The sequence below is a fragment of the Ambystoma mexicanum genome, chromosome 1q (genome assembly GCF_040938575.1).
Source record: "Ambystoma mexicanum isolate Mex_15411 chromosome 1q, UKY_AmexF1_1, whole genome shotgun sequence".
Taxonomy (NCBI): Eukaryota; Metazoa; Chordata; class Amphibia; order Caudata; family Ambystomatidae; genus Ambystoma; species Ambystoma mexicanum.
Window position 1 is genome coordinate 1,424,947,025 of NC_090922.1, and position 17,702 is coordinate 1,424,964,726.

General features: G+C 46.9%; 1 long non-coding RNA gene across 4 annotated transcripts in view; it reads right to left on the reverse strand.

Moving 5' to 3' along the window:
- LOC138548714 (uncharacterized) overlaps positions 1-17,702 on the reverse strand; it is a 110,783-nt gene that overhangs the window by 2,663 nt on the left and 90,418 nt on the right. For 3 of the 4 annotated variants that reach the window (XR_011292529.1, XR_011292523.1, XR_011292511.1), the window contains one exon: positions 251-524. This is a non-coding gene — a long non-coding RNA (uncharacterized lncRNA). Of the gene's footprint in view, positions 1-250; positions 530-17,702 lie in introns of all 4 variants that reach the window. The other variant, XR_011292517.1, reaches the window with a different exon arrangement.

A 17,702-nucleotide genomic window follows, 5' to 3' on the forward strand; every position in this document is an offset into this window, starting at 1 on the left:
TCTAAGTGACTTTGGGACGCTCTGCTGTATTGATATTTGGTCACTTCCTGGATTTCAACTTTACGCGAACACTAATTGTACGCTTTACTGAGAATTTCGGGCATTCACATAAGAACACTTTTCGGGGTTTCTTTCTGGGACGCTCTGCTGGTCACTTGGGATTGGAACTGGCTAGTTAGTCATGCCCTTGTGCCGCCCGGGATAGCTAGTTTGGGACCTTTTGCTCTTCTGGGAACTGTGGAACACTTACCCATTTCTTGCTTGCTTCACTTCTGGAATTCAGTAGGCTCTCCATTCTTTTCATCACCACTGCAGGTAAGAGTGGGTTTTCTGAGGGTGGTGCGGCTGGGAGACATTGGTTTGAACCTTCACTTACGGTATTTGTAATCTTTGTGTTTTCTCCTTAGCTCTGTTGCTGCTCCTGACTTTTCACCCAAAAGCTTGGCCTGTCAGGTGCGTTTAGTCCTGCAAGCTGTGATCTTGGTGGGAAGGTTTATTTTGTCTTCGGTCTACTGTTCATATTCCTAACCTTCGAAAAACAAACAGTAGTTCAGTAGACATTCATATACTGGATTACGACACATATGCAACGGAAAAAATTGAATACCCAATATAGAAACTGCCGTAAAAGACAGCAAGTTGAGAAATTGAATCTTCAGTGGCAACAGACGATGGGTGTCTTGCAAGAAAATAATACCAGCTCTATATGGATATGATTGAATAAAGTTAGGGGGCGATCCATCATCCAGCCGCTGAGCACTATTGGTGAAGAAGAGTGGGTGTCCTATCTCACCACTATGATGTATGAGGAAAAACCTGAACTTGTTCACGGGAACGTGCTGACAGCATGGCCATTAACATTTATAGTTCATACAATCATAGAGATAATAATTAAAGCTAAGAACTCTAAAGCCCCTGGCCCAAACACCCTTGCTATTATTGTAATCAAACAAGATCTAGAAAATTGGGCTGAAATCTTCTATGTTCTCTTCATGAAAGTATGTAATGAAATGCATATACCTGCTTCATGGAAAACCTCCATCTTAATTCCCGTGTATAAGGCTGGGGAGAGGCTTGCCCCATAAAACTATTGCTTATTATTATTATTAAATACCACCAGCAAAATGTTTGCGGCTATAGTTTTAGACCATTTACAGAATTGGATTAATCATAACAATTTACTCCACCTTTTTCAGACAGGGTTTGCAGCTCGATCTAGTACCACTCATAATATTTGTTTACTTGATGTGATCATTTGTAAGGCAAGAAGGAAAAATAACCCCTCTACATATGTCACCTTCATAGATTCTAGCTCTGATTTTCATAACATGATCCGTCACAGACTGTGGGAAATATTAGCAGCCATGAATTGTCCGAGCTTGCTATTAGAGATCATAATAAAGCTACATACTGATACCAGTGCCCAAATATGCTTCGACAATGAAGGTCACTTTAGAAGACCCACTAAGATCAATAATGATGTCAAACAGTGTTGTCTGTTGGCAGCCTATTATTTAACCTCTATCTTGACAACCTTATAAACCGCCTTGAGAAAAAGGCCAATTTCCTAGCTAAATGTAAGTCTACTCGGGTCTTTGCACTGCTTTATGAGGATGACTTAGTAGATCATACTTTAGGTGGCATGACGGCAATACTGGAAGAGCTTGACCATTTTGCAACTGAACATGATCTAAGAATTAATCTGAGACCCAATAATGCTGATCGCCTCTAAGAAAGTTACTAAGCCTAAAATGGTGACTAGCGGGGGACTATTAACTATACTGAATCTTATAAATATTGTATAATGACCCCAATTTTATTCCTCCTTTTCAATTCTGATTTGGGGGATACCTTTTTTAACATCACATTCCCCCCCAAAACTTCATGAGCAACCGATTAATTATTTACTATATGCAGATGATCTGATTCTATTAGAACATATGCCAATAGGTTTGCAGTGCCAGTTGAAGCCCTGGAGGTATATACAAACCAGAATATGTTAACGATAAGTGTCCCAAAATCAAAAATGTTAACCCTGTATAAAGGTATGGGAAAAGTAGGTGAACACTTCAAATGGTGTATTGAAGGCTCACATCTCGATAAACTGGATTCCTTTGTGTACCTAGGCTTTCAAATGTTCCATAAGGGAACCAAAACCAGGTTGCTTTTGGGTCTGGCAATGTATTTTTACAGATAAGTCTTTTAAACAGTCTTTGGCAGCCATACGTTTTATGAAAGAAGTTTTGGGTCTTTAACAAAGAACATTATGTAGAGGGTTGTGCAACTAAGGTGTAAGGTTGTTTTTCTTATTGTTTTAGGAGAAGCCTTTTTATCATGTTTGCTTGTGTTTCTTTTTCGTAAACGTTTTCATGAATTTTAATGTACATTTTCTTCTATTACTACTTTGTGTGTATTTTTTGTGAAAAATTCTTTGTGAACTATAACACAATGAAGTAAAAAGAAAAAAAAGACCTTGGTTTTTAAATCCACAGTAGACTATGCTAAACTCATTGAAAATAAAGTTTGTCGAGCCAAAGATATAACACTGCTTGTACATAGGTTTGTCTCTAATTATGCGGGATATTCATTGAAAGGGATCATGATGCTTTACAACCAGTGGCTTATCCCTGTGATAGCCTATGGTCTAGAGGTCCTCTCTATCAGAGATGTATCCTCGTTAGACAGAGATGAAGGATAATTTTGACTAACAGTATTGCGACTTGCTTCTTCTTGCCCTATTCAATATGTAAGAGTAGAATATGGCCTTCTCTCGCTTAAGGCTACCATCCTGTTGCAGAGAGGCTTACTCCCTCTGAAAGCAATATCTCACCCGGAATGCCAAATGTTAGGAACAATTGGTAACAACATCATCAATATAGGAGAGCCTAATCATATTAACCAATATGATGAATTGTGTAAAGAGCTATATGCTCAACTTCAAAGGTCAACAGATGATGCTCGTTGTGGTAGATAAAATACCATTAAATATGCCTTAAAAAAAGGTTGCAAAATGGGAATGGGAACATATTTTTTTACACATGAGTATGCTCCATAATTACCCCAAATAGAGGGAATTATCCATTCATACTTCCTCCCACAAATGTATCTTTTGAGGTGCCCTGATCAAGCGGTGCGTAAATTCCGACTGCTTATGCGGATAAACCAACGCCCCGTTAGAGCAATATGTAGTGCCAAATGGCAATTTTCACTGTAAAAACGTTACTGTCGCACTTGTAAATCTAAATCTAATCTTGAGACAGTAAGGCATGTGTTTACTGAGTGCCCGTGTTTGGGTACGATATATAAGACTGCCTACGGCCAATTTATGTACTAATATGATGCAATTAAAACCTCGCATTTCTGGCACTACTCCCAAAGTCCTGGGAAGCAAGAAGGGAATCGTTATTAAGAGTGGAGAAACTCACAAAAGTTAGATTGTTGAAACTCAAACTGTAAAGTTGATCAAACTGAACTGTAGCAAAATAAGAGGGTACATCATATGTAAACCCGAGAAAGAGAATATTAATCAACGGATAAGACTGCCCTGGGAAGACGAGTGAATATTCCAACCCTCAAGAGAGGGATTAATTGAAGAGTAGTGGAAACAAAAGAGTCTGAAAGACGAACAAGAGAAGTGGATAAATAAACAGATGACCAAGATAAGTCTGAGCTAAGAAGGAGAAATTATAATAATCCTGAAGGGATGACCCAGCCAAGAGTTGATATAACGCAAGGTTGTACCGGCAAAATTACGTGGATGTAGGGATCAAACAAACTTCACAAAAGATCCCAGGGAAAATAACCGCACAAGATAAGGGAAGAGCCAAATACCTTATTTGAGATTTGCAAGCCCTGGAACAGATGGTAGCTAGAGTCTATTTGAAATTTGATATTTAAAGAACTCTAAAGCAAGCAGAATCCTGGCTAAGGGAGTCATTCTCCTAGCCTTGGTTTGTTCTGAATAGTGGTAGGGGCAGGCACGATTCTTTTTTTTTTTTTATAGTGGCCTCTCTTTTGATTTGAACATTTCCAGATGACTGACAAGCACCTTAATTATCTATCCACTTAATAGCTCCTACTAGCCTAATATCATCTCTGTATAAAGTTGAACCTAGAAGTGTTCCTAATATCCTAATATCATCTCTGTATAAAGTTGAACCTAGAAGTGCTCCTAATAGCCTAATATCTTCTCTGTACAAACTGAACTTGGAAGTGTGCCAATAGCGTGCCCCCACTGAATTTAGAACTACAATAAGAAAGCCCTCCCAAACTCTGCCTAAAATAATAATAATAAGCTTACCTGTATTCCAGCTTACTAGAAGAAAGCCTACCCAACAGCATAACTGTGCTGTAGCTACAACTAAATATACCACCCAGTTAGCATATCCTAGGATCTAGCTATATCTCAAACGGCCTAATATCTGCAAGTAAGTACAAATAGCACACTAAAACCTAGAATAATTGAATAATATCACCCGACCTCTTGGAACCTTGAGTACAAGACCACTCACAGCCAGTGAAACAGCGGAACTTATAAAGTCCAATAGACTGTAAGTTGCTCTTGAGACTACACCTAACAGCTCGTACTAATCAGGAGTGCACACACTCCTCCAGAGTCCGTCAGAAATGAATGCCATAATCTGCCCCCACTCCCCGATCTACCTTCCCTCCCATCCCCCCCTCCCAAATCATCCCACCCTCCTTTGCACTCCCTACCACTCGCCTCTCCAAACACCAAGCCAGGGGGCACGATGTCGAGCCAACCACCCTAAGAACACTCCTCCCACGAACATTACCACCGATCAGCCCACGTTAACCATGCCCGCTCCCCTCACTATCATAGCGACCACACCCTGCCCACAAACCCCCACAGCCTCCGCTCCACGAACACACCATTTCCCCTCCCTAAAAACTGCACTCCCACACTCCAATCGCAATAAAGAAACTAAAGAGGAACCGTACCTGGTCCCCCTCAATCTCTCAGCACTCCTCGCCTCCCCTGTCTCGACCCGCAACCTCTGTACCCCAATCTCCTCCTTCCCCCGTAGCTTCACCCTGCCTGGAATCCCTCTCTCTCGACTTCTCCTGAACTACAACTGAAAATCCTAACCACTCACACCCTACCTTCAAATCTCCCGAACCAAACCCGAGCATCCCAACTCACGCAGCCACCCATCCCCGCCCGAAACCAGCCAACTCTGCTGCTCGCCCACTATTCCCATCGATCATTTCCTCTACCTCTCCAACTTCCTCTCTCTCCGCCACCACCACCTTCCGCTCCTGCTCCGAGACCAACTTCGCCTCCCGATGTGACCTGCATCCTATTTAATGCCCGTTCCGTAGCAAAAAACAGATACTGCATCTTTGACCTCCTCGCCTCGGACAAACCAGATCTGGTTTTCATCACCGAAACTTGGTTCTCGGACAATTTCGCCCCAATCGCCAGTGAAGCCTTCCCCCCCCGAATACTCCCTCATCCAACTGAACCGTCCTTCTAGAGGAGGAGGAATAGCATTTGACTTCAAGTCTCTCTTCCACGCCTCAATCATCGACAACCAACCGTCCATTCCATCCTGCAAATCTTTCCTCGTTAGACTATCCCTCTCCTCGTAGCTCTCACACAGCTTCCTAATAATCTACAGACCCACTGGCTACGATAGACATTTCACAAACAACCTCTGCGACTCTATTGCCACCCTTCAACTAAACCACCCCAACCTCACCCTTCTTGGAGACTTCAACATATTGCTCGACATTCCCACCAACCCTATGACACACTCTATGGTTGACGGTTTGGACGCAATTAACCTCCAACCCCACACAAACGGCCTGACTCACTATAAAGGACACACTCTTGATGCCATCTTCAGCTCCAACACCCTGATTCATTTAAAGCCCCCCACCCCTATCCTCTGGCCCGATCACTTCATTCTCTCGTTCACCATTCACTCAGCCGACCACCTTCCCGTACTCGAATCTGAACCTCCGAATCTACGCAAATGCTGGAAAAAACTAATAACCGTCCCGGACCTAGCCGACGCACTACTCCAGTCTCCACCACCTACCTGCCTACTCAACAAATAACTAACCCCTGACGCCTTTGACTCATGGCTCAATGCATCTCTGACGCGGCTCACACCCCCTTGCGAACCATCAACCCGCCGTGGCCTCTTCCCCAGATGGTTCACTCCTGAGTTGAAGATCACTAAACAGAAAGACAAAACCCAGGTGAATAGGGCCACCTTAGCCCGTCACCTTTACCAGTACAAGGCCGAAATCCGGAAAGCAAAAAAAGCCCACTACAAGTCCCGAATCCAAAACTGCAAAAACCCAAGCAAAGAACTCCACAAAATCATCTCCGAATTCACCCATCCGGCTTGCAACACGACCAGCCCGACTCACTCACAATCTCTGTGCGACTCACTCTGCCTCCACTTTTTCACCACGGCTCTCAAAAGAACAAATACTCTAGCCACCAACCTTGCTCTCTTACATCCTCCAAGCAATTCTCCCCCCATACCGGCCACCTCACCAGATGCGACCATTAGGCAAACAACATTTGAATCCTTTCGTCCAATATCACCAGAGCAATTTCTAAAACTTCTATCTGCCCTCAAACCATCTGGCTCGTCACTGGACCCTTGCCCAGCCACAATCCTCAAAGACATTTTCACTTCCACCTGCGCAGGTGAACACGCAAGATCCATTATAAATGCCTCCCTTTCCTCTGGTATCTTTCCCGACGCATTCAAAACGGCTTATGTCAAACCTCTAATTAAAAAACCTTCCCTCAACCCTCTCGAGCCAGAAAACTACTGCCCCATCTCAAACACCAGATTCCTTGCCAAACTCATAGACCGAACGGCCTAGTCCCAACTAAATGCCTTTGTCGAAGCCAACAATCTCCTAGACCCCACTCAATCAAGTTTCAGAGCCCGTCACGGAACTGAAACCACCCTAACCTCAATTTGGGATAAGCCTTAAAATGACCGCAGACTCCGCGGGATGCGCGGCGCTAATCCTTCTTGACCTATCCGCCGCCTTCGACACAATCAATCACTCAATCCTCCTAGACCACCTCCACTCCCTAGGAATTCGTGCAACCGCTCTTAAATGGATAGCTTCATTCCTCAAGGATCGGTACCAAATAACAATACTCTCCAACTATACCTCCCAAGCCCGACCAGTCGACACGGGAGTCCCACAAGGAGCGTGCCTATCCGCCCTCCTGTTCAATCTCTACTTGATCACCCTCCCACCAATAATTTGCTCGCACAACATCTTGTGCTACAACTACGCCGACGACACCCAACTAATTCTGAAACTCCTGAACTCAAATCCCAACTGCCGACCTGACCTGGCCTCCTGCCTCCTTGACATAGAACTCTGGATGACCCAAAGCCACCTCGTATTAAACCCCTCCAAAACAGAAATCATGGTATGTGGCAACATGGAACTTCTTCCACATCCACTACCCAGGCCATCCGCCATGGGCGACTCTCCGACCCCCTCCAACTCAGTGAAAAATCTTGGATGCACCCTTGACTCTGACCTAACACTCTCGCTCCAAGTCAACAACCTCTCAAAGTCCTGCCACTTCCACCTTAAAACCCTTAGGCGCATCTTTCCATATTTCTCCTTTCCCAACAGACTCTCTGCGGTCCAATCAATCGTTATATCAACTACGCAAACCCCCTATACCTCGGAGTCCATGCGTGCCAACTGAATAAACTCCAAAGGGCACAAAACGCGGCAGCCAAATTGCTTCTTGCGCTTGGCCCAAGAGACCACATCTCCCCAGCCCTTAAAACGCTGCACTGGCTTCCAGTAGCCCAAATGGTGACTTTCAAAACCTTGTGCATCTCGCAGCGAGCACTGCATAAAACTGGACCTCAATATCTTCAAGACAAGCTAAAACCCTACAACCCCCCACGCACCTTAAGATCAAGCTCATCCGGCCTCCTAGTCATTCCAAAGACAAACTCAATCAGGTTAGGCGGATCATCTTTCTCAGCCTTGGCCCCCACGCTATGGAACTCACTCCCACCCCACATCCGCCAGACTGAGGATTTAATGTCTTTCCGCAAACTGCTGAAAACCTGGCTCTTCCCCTAAAACCAACACATACCAAACTAACCCAAACAGACCGACAGCAACTCAATGACACCAATCCATCAAACCACCAGATGCGAGAATCTGACAGCGACCCCAAATGTAAACTAGAAAGGCAAACTTAATTAAATTAATAAAGTAGATCAAGCAGTGAAATGGTTAATAAGAATAAATCATACGGGAACAGGAAAGAGATTTAAACTCCCGAAATGGATAGAATACATGCGGAGCGAACAAAGGAAATGACGTGGATGAATTACTTAGAACAAATAACTATATAGTTTGAATGAATGTGGGAATCGAATGAATATGTAGACCGATGAGTATATGGAATGGATCAACATGTTGAGTGGACAAGCGTGTAGAGCTGATGAGGGCGTAATACAGGAAGCGAGTAGAACGCAGTAGTGCGTAAAACAGATGAATGTCCAGAACGGATGAGCGTAAACGGGATGAGTGTGTAGAAAAGGCGAGTATGTGAACCTGATGAGTATGTAGTGCACATCAATATGAATAACGCATGAATATGGAACTGCGGAGAGTGTGTAGACCTAGCGAATGTACAAAGGGGATGAACATATGGAGCGGACGAGTGCACAGAGCGGAGGAGTGCACAGAGCGGAGGAGTGCACAGAGCGGAGGAGTGCACAGAGCGGAGGAATGTACAGAGCGGAGGAGTGTAGAGAGCAGAGGAGTGTATAAGAGCGGATGAACAGATCGAGCGGATGAATGGATAGAGAGGATGAACGGATAGAGAGGATGAACGGATGAGTAGATAAGAGCAGGTGAGTAGATAAGAGCGGATGAGTGGATAAGAGCGGATGAGTGGATAAGAGCGGATAAAGCGGATGAGTGGATTGAGCGAATGAGTGGATAGATCTGACGAATGGATAGTATGGATGAGTGGACGGAGTGGATGAGAGGATAGAACGGTTGAGAGGATGAGTGGATAGGGCTGATGAGAGGATGACTAGATAGGGCGGATGAGAGGATGAGTAGATAGGGCGGTTGAGTGGATGAGCGGATAGAGTGGATGAGCGGATAGAGTGGATGAGCGGATAGAGTGGATGAGAGGATGGAATGGTTGAGAGGATGGGTGGATAAGGCGGATGAGTGGATTGAGTGGACGAGAAGCTAGAACGGTCGAGAGGATGAGTGGATAGGGCGGATGAGAAGATGAGTAGATAGGGCGGAGGAGAGGATGAGTAGATATGGCAGATGAGAGGATGAGTAGATAGGGCGGATGAGTGGATAGGGCGGATAAGAGGATGAGTAGATAGGGCGGATGAGTGGATAGAGTGGATGAATGGATAGAGTAGATGAGTGGATAGTGTGGATGAGAGATGGAACGGTTGAGAGGATGGGTGGATATGGCGGATGAGTCGATGAGAGTATAGAACGGTTGAGAGGATGAGTGGATAGGGTGGATGAGAGGATGAGTAGATAGGGCGGGTGAGAGGATGAGTAGATAGGGTAGATGAGTGGATAGGGTGGATGAGAGGATGAGTGGATAGGGCGGATGAGAGGATGAGTAGATATGGCGGATGAGTGGATATGGATAGAGTGGTGACTGGATAAAGTGGATGAGTGGATAGAGTGGATGAGAGGATGGAACGGTTGAGAGGATGGGTGGATAGGGCGGATGAGTGGATAGAGTGGATTGAGTGGATAGAGTGGATGAGAGGATAGAACGGATGAGAGAATGAGTGGATAGGGTGGATGAGTGGATGTGTGGATAAGGCGGATGAGTGTTAGAGCGTATGAGTGGATAAGTGTACAGAGTGGATGAGTGGATGAAGCGTATGAGTAGATAGAGCATATGAGTGGATAAGAATACAGAGTGAATGAGTGTACAGAACAGATGAAGGTATAGAACAGATGAGTGTCGAGGTGAATATATAGGACAGGATAGTGCTATTGAATGCGTGAAAGGCACGAGTGCTTAAAGCAGATGAGTACGGGGAGCAGATGAGTGCGGGGAGCAAAAGTCAGATAAGTGCGTAGAGAGGATGAGTGCGTAGTGAGGATGAGTGCGTAGTGGGGATGAGTGCGTAGTGGGGATGGATGCATAGAAGGGGCAAGTGCGTAGAAGGGACGAGTGCGTAGAGGGGTGAGTGCATAGAGGGGGTGAGTGCATAGAGGGGGTGAGTGCATAAAACTAGTGAATGCTTAGAGGGGGAGAGTGCGTAGAGGAGCATGTGACGAATATAGTATGATGTAGCATGCAGAGAATGTCTGAAAGGGCATATAACTCATCTTATCTCACCACCACGCTTACTCTCTCCTTACATCAACACTCAACTAGAACACATAGATACTATGACACCATTCGGTATAACTGTTCTCATACCAACACTCGCCGCTCACTCCACATCATTCTAAGTAATCACTTCTGGTTACACACCCCCCACCCAGGCGTTCTCCTCAGGCCTAACGCAGCCACATCCGATCTGGATAAATCCTGCCAGAACGAACACATATTCCTGACCTCTCTACCGGCACACCTATCGCTAGAGAGCAGCTATCACACGGATCCCGCACGAGCTGCACACATACCCGGTGCTCACATGCACCCTTTTCTGACTATCTCTACTCCCTCTACTGATATGAACTTCGGTTCCCAATGGCGTTCAACCTACCAGCGCCTTCAGACCATACCAATGGTATATAGGTGGCTATATAAAAGCAAAATAACAATAACAACAATAACAATATAGGTAGGGAACACCCCATAGTTACAGGGAGATATAGGGTGTCTTCTTATTTAATAAACCATTGTTGGAGATGTCTTGAAGTTGTCTGCGTATTTCTTCTGACCCGCTACCTTTCTCTTTGCGTCTGCTTTTTCTCCTCCTCTCCCTTGCTGACTTCCTGGCTGACACTGAAACTACACTGGTTACCTGGCCACCCTCTGATTTGGAGCCCAGGTCCCCTCCCCCACCAGTCGCACTCCTGCACTGCCTTCCTGGCAACCCCCGCACTAGTGGACTGTTTTCTGTATCCCTACAGTCCCACTACCAGCACTTGACACCTAAAGTCTGCACTTACCTTGCACTTGCCACCTGCATGCCGTACTTTACCTATTGTTTATTTATTTTCTTATCCCATGTACTGCACTGTCCTCTCCCCTTTAGCCCCCGCACTTCTCCTCCTTCCCCTTCCCATGCACTTGCGTGATCTGAATGACACTTGGCCTAGTAGGATCGTTGTTTGTCTTCCCTTTGTTTCCCCTCCCTTGCTTTGTCGCACTTTGAAACACTTGTGTATAGGCGCTTTATAAATGCCATATCATATCATACCCCTACAGAGGGTTTATTGATGCCTATATCACAAACAAGAACAAGGCTAGACCGAATCGGCTTCGTCTCATGAGTGCATCTTCTGTATGAGTCACAAAACACCCACACCATCCACCTATACTCAAAATATAAATGCCAGGATGACTGTTTGAACACCCACTAATTTAGCTCCTTTCAGGTCGGTCTCACCCATGTATATGTGTATGGAATGGTCATGGTGAGAGTGTGTGAAATGTTGTATGGAAAACTTTGTTTTTAAATAATTGCGTATTTGCACAGCATATGACACTTTCTTTGACTTCGTGGACATTAGAGGGCAGTACGTAGGGTAAGCCCTTTAAATGAACTATACTACTGTCTCTTTGTAGTCAAAAACACTGTTGTTTACTGTCTTTTGGATTAATATGTTTTATGTACATTAATACAAATTGCAGATGTATATTTTTCATTACGTTGTTGTACTGCCTGGTGATTTAATGCAATAGCAGGCAGCTTGTTTTGAAAGCACTTTGGTTCTTTTACAGTGTTACCAAGATAAATTGGAGATTGATACCCACCTAACCCTTATGTGTTGTACTAAAGGTCTTTACCTTGTTAGAGGGTCGGTTAGTAGTGGGCAGCTCCTTCCCTCTACCTCTCTTTTTGTGTTGTCGGTCTCACCCATCAACCACGCAGAATGGCCTAAGCAGCAACAGATAAGAGCACTCTACATTACATATGTGAATGTGGCGTCACTTGGGAATCTAACAGGGCTTTGTGAGGGTCTGTGAAGAATTTAAGCAGATATTATTATTCAAATTAATGGCATTGCAGAGCAGCTCTTGACTTTACTCAAACTTGCAATGCCAGTTCTACTTGCATTTCCAGGAACTTTAAAAGATACATTCCAGAGCACATTATGTTACATTATTTTGATTGCGTTTTTATTCCATAGTGGTCAAACCCTATTTGTTTGTAGAAGCTTTTCTAGAAAGCTGGGGATTGTGCTGCCGCCAGGCCTTAGTCTGTAGAGGAATTTAAAAGGGCACTAGCGATGAAGAATGAAGGGGGAGGAGAGTTATACAAACATGAAAAATGCATACAGGTAAAAGAGGTGATTGGATGCCAGTTTGATAGTTTGTATGCTCGTTGTGTCAGCGGCACGTAATCAGAACATAGCGCTAATCAGGAAAGGAGCTAACGCATAAATAGCCTGAAGAGCAAGCACGTAATCTCGGAGGGCAATTTCTAGCAGGGCCGGCCTTAGCGGCCGCAGCGCTCTGGACAGCAAAATAAAAAGTGGCGTACCCCCGCCCCTATTGTTATTGAATGCGCTCCTGTCCCGACAGCGGAGAGCATTTAATTTCAATAGGGCGCCTGCCATGCATTCTCCCACCACGGCAGCTTGGGGCCGACTTTGAAAGACTCCCGCGAGCTGGCGCGGTTGGCAGCTGATGGTAAAGTGCCCGGGCGGTCGCCCGGCAGCCCACCCCTAAGGCCGGCCCTGATTTCTTGCACTTTAAAAGAGTACTGAAATTCATCAGAAAGCGAGCTCTAGTGGATCCTGGAATGGTGGGGGAATGACGGGGGCTTCTTTGTCTGGTAGGTGTTACTCTAACCTGTCAAACCCCAGATGTAAAAATCTGGGATTGTGCAGCCAGCTGTCAGAGGGGATGGAGGCCAGAGTGGACTGTGCGTAAAGAGGAAGAGGAACAGGGAGTTTGAGCCACCTTTGAGAGCGCCACACCTGCATGAAATTTCATCAATTAAATCAATGGTTGGGGCAAAATCTTTTTACCTACAGCTGGCATGTTGTACCTCTGTTAATGTCAGATGAACGCCACTCACGTGATTTCTTTCCCTGCCCTTAACATGTGAGCTGAATCTGCTTTGCATTTTTGCACTCAGGGCTGTGGCAAAAATTGGAGTGGAATGCCGACATCCTTCCCTCCAGTTTCCAGCTCCACAATTGTGAAGTGGATGGAAGGGTTGATGGGAAGCTGTCGTGGTTTCCAGTTGCTAAAGCTCAAAAAATCTTTTGTTGTGGGAGCAACGTTTGCACCAGTGTCATTTAGAGGTTTTCCAAAAAGTCTGCACTTTCCTAATTTACAAAAGTTCAGTATATCCTTTAGTAAATTAGAAAAGTGGTAGTGCCATCCAGGGAAAAGCCTAGCATTTAAAGAAAGAACTTGTGTAGAAATGTTAACAACACCTCACATGTTCAATTTTTTAACTCCCTGTTTAATATGCAAAAGAAGGGCTCTGTAAAGAAGAATGCCCTTGCAGTGTCTGCTCTGAATTAATGATGGTGACTAGGGCTGTTGTCAGGCCATAAATCAGGTACATGCAAAATCCAAGGCTTTGATGCCCAGCTGGCACATTATTAATTTAATCAGAATATGGTGCTTTTAAGAAAAGTGTTGCTCCTCCATGCAACAACACTTTTCTATTTCTACATGCACCTTAGAATCCAGCCCTCACTTTCTAATTCCTTATAAGAATATAGCTTGTCCAGTTTGTCTTTTCCTTGTTAATTATGCAAATGTCAATCTATGCCAAATCACTTACGGTATCATTCCTAATCAGTATACTTCTGTGATAGTGGCTACTTATTAGTTCTTTAAATGTCATCTTGTAAAAGTTGCTATTTATGTTAAGCAAATCCGTCCATATGCACATTTTGAACTTGGATGAATCACACTTAAAAGTTGTCCATTCCTCGTCTGTACTTTATATATAGTGAGGGGGCTACATTTGGACCTCTCAAATGTCACCTTTTGCAGTTGTATGCGCTATTTACATTACGCTGTGTGGCTTGCATGCCGTACACATCACTGTTTATGTCATTCGTAATCTTATTTCTATAACTTACTTATGATGGCTGTAGCAAGCATGAGAGGCACTCTTAATACTGTCCGCTCCCATGATGCACTGTACACCATGTGTAGCAGGGATTTTAGATTAGCGGATGAGGGGATGGGGCAGTTCGCAGAATCCACTCATTATCCTCTACACAGTGCTAAGGGTTATAGGAGCCATGAACGTCTGGGCCATGGAAAGGGCTGCTGAGCTATGAAAACCCCAAGCGCTCATTTCACCTTCCTTAGTATGTTGGTTGGCAGGCTGCGAGCCACTTTAAACCTTACTAGCTCCGGTGCCGTGCTCACTGGGCCAGCTGGGACTTTTGCCAGTAGAGGCATCAAACTGCTTTTGTCTGGCATTTGCCAGGCCTTTGGAGCAGGAGACTGACAGGGTAATTCATAGAATCCAGCGCACAAGTAGCGCACGCGGCTGGCGCACAGCGTGCGCCTGCGATAGTCTGCGCCAGGCACGTGCGCTAAAACAGATTTCCGCGCACAGCGTATTCATGGATTTCAAGCTCCCAAAACAGCCGTGGCGCAGAGAATCGCAGCGAGCCTGCAGCAGCGCCAGTAACGCCCCCAAGAACGCCCTCGCGCACGGAAAAGCCATCAAAAGCGCTAAATCATCGCTAAGGGCTGCGCTAACCCCGGACCACTTCACAGGGCAGGCAAACAAGGAAAGCAAAGCGGGCAATCTCCAAATCAGGAGTACGCGGGAAGTACTACACGCGACTAGGCAGGGAACGTGAATCACAGGGGTACGCGGGAATCATCACACGCGAACAGCCAGGGTGCGTGTATTACAGGGGTAGCGGGAAGTACAACACGCGATGGGCCAGGGAACGTGTATCACAGGGGGACGCGTGAAGTAGAACACGCGATAGGCCAGGGAACGTGCATCACAGGGGTACGCGGGAATCATCACACGCGAACAGCCAGGGTGCGTGTATTACAGGGGTAGCGGGAAGTTCAACACGCGATGGGCCAGGGAACGTGTATTACAGGGGGACGCGTGAAGTAGAACACGCGATAGGCCAGGGAACGTGCATCACAGGGGTACGCGGGAATCATCACACGCGAACAGCCAGGGTGCGTGTATTACAGGGGTAGCGGGAAGTTCAACACGCGATGGGCCAGGGAACGTGTATTACAGGGGGACGCGTGAAGTAGAACACGCGATAGGCCAGGGAACGTGTATTACAGGGGTACGCGGGAATCATCACACGCGAACAGCCAGGGTGCGTGTATTACAGGGGTAGCGGGAAGTTCAACACGCGATGGGCCAGGGAACGTGTATTACAGGGGGACGCGTGAAGTAGAACACGCGATAGGCCAGGGAACGTGCATCACAGGGCTACGCGGGAATCATCACACGCGAACAGCCAGGGTGCGTGTATTACAGGGGTAGTGGGAAGTTCAACACGCGATGGGCCAGGGAACGTGTATTACAGGGGGACGCGTGAAGTAGAACACGCGATAGGCCAGGGAACGTGTATTACAGGGGTACGCGGGAATCATCACACGCGAACAGGCAGGGTGCGTGTATTACAGGGGTAGCGGGAAGTTCAACACGCGATTGGCCAGGGTACGTGTATCACAGGGGTGCGTGGGAATTATCACATGCGAATAGGCTGGGTGGGCCCCCACAGGTGTACCCTGTACACCCTCCCCGGCCCCTGCAGGCAGCCCACAAAACAGTGGACTACCCTGCACACCTGATCATGTCCCCCTGCACCCCCATCCACCAGGGGCACCCTCCACCAGGCCCCCACCCATGTCTCCCACCACCCCCACCCCCCAGCAGTGCAGGGGCACCTGCCATCAGGCCCCCATCCATGTCTCCCACCACCCCCAACCCCCATCCACCAGGGGCACCCTCCACCAGGCCCCCACCCATGTCTCCCACCACCCCCACCCACCAGCACTGTGGGGCACGTGGCCAGCAGGCAGTCAGGCAGCAGCCGATGGCAGGTGGGAGCGTGCTCAGGGTTCTTGGGGACTTAAATTCGGCCTCCTGGCCAGGAGCGTGGTCTTTCGTGTTAGAACGCGTGGACAGCCTGATAGGGAGTGATTTTGCACCTGAAAACCCAACACTCATCGCGCGAAAACCCGTCACCAGCATATGTGCGTCAATAGTTACCTGCACGTGCAGTGTCAAAGCGTGTGATTGGTGAAAAGTGAGCGACACGCAGGAGTGTCGAAGCGCGTGATTGGTGAAAAAGGATCCACATGCAGGAGTGACAAAGCGTGTGATTGGTGAAAAGTGAGCTACACGCAGGAGTGTCGAAGCGCGTGATTGGTGAAAAAGGATCCACATGCAGGAGTGACAAAGCGTGTGATTGGTGAAAAGATACCTACACGCAGGAGTGCCAAAGCGTGTGATTGGTGAAAATGGGCCAAGCACGTACACGCCGTAAGTGACGATGTACGTGTGGGCCTGTATAAAAGGTAGTGTTGAACACCATTTCCTTGTACGTGCTTTTCGTGGAGAGCGAGTGGGTGAATTCGGTACTTCTTGTCGTTTCACACGCGATTTACTTCACGGCGTTTCCAGGTCGTACTCCCTGTTACCTCTGACAGCTCTTTTCTCTTTTTCCTCTTGTACTGGTTTTCCTGGGCCTGTTCCCTCAAACAGTGTCCCCTTCTACAGTTGTCCTGTCTCCTCAGACAGCGTACACCTCTTCTATTGGCGGGGGTGTTGCCAACCAAAAGTGCTATTTTTTCACGCTCTTTTACCTGGCAGACGGTGAGTCACGCACGTATCTAACATCTGTGCTTGCCCCGTGTGTAGCCTACCCCTTCAGAGGTCAATCTAGGCCGCGTGTGACACGCATACGTTCATTGTGTTACTGGATGCCACAGCGTAGGGCAGGGTTTTCCATCAGCACACGTGGTCTAGGAGGGGTATTGTGCACGTTCCTTAACTTTTTTGGGGTGCCTGTGCGTTGCGTGACCCGTCATCTTTCCCCAGGGGTGTCATATAGCCTTGCCACTGCACTAGGGTACGAATACCATCTGGTACCCAACCCCTTTGACACCCAATTGCCCAGGACAATTGTGCACACCCACTCCCATACGCACAATACCATCAGTGCCATGGTTGGGAGGCGTGCAAGCCGTAAGGGTGGCAAAGGTGGCCGAGCCACACGTGGTGGCCGTGGAGGATCCAACAGGGGACGTGGTTGTGACTTGCAGGGCGCCCCTGTTCCCCCCAGTCTGGAGGAACAGTCAGGGACACCCATGCCCCCCCCCCCCCCACCCCCCCCCCCCAGTTGAGAGTCATGTGGCTGATACCAACCCTGATCAGCCCATGTCGGACCAGGCCATTGTGGCACCAGACCTGTCCGAGGGTGATTCCATCGCTGACATCCAGGTCAGCAGGTCCACTGCACGTGCACCGGTGCACATTGGTGTCATCAGGGCACGCGCATCTATGCCAGATAGGTCATCT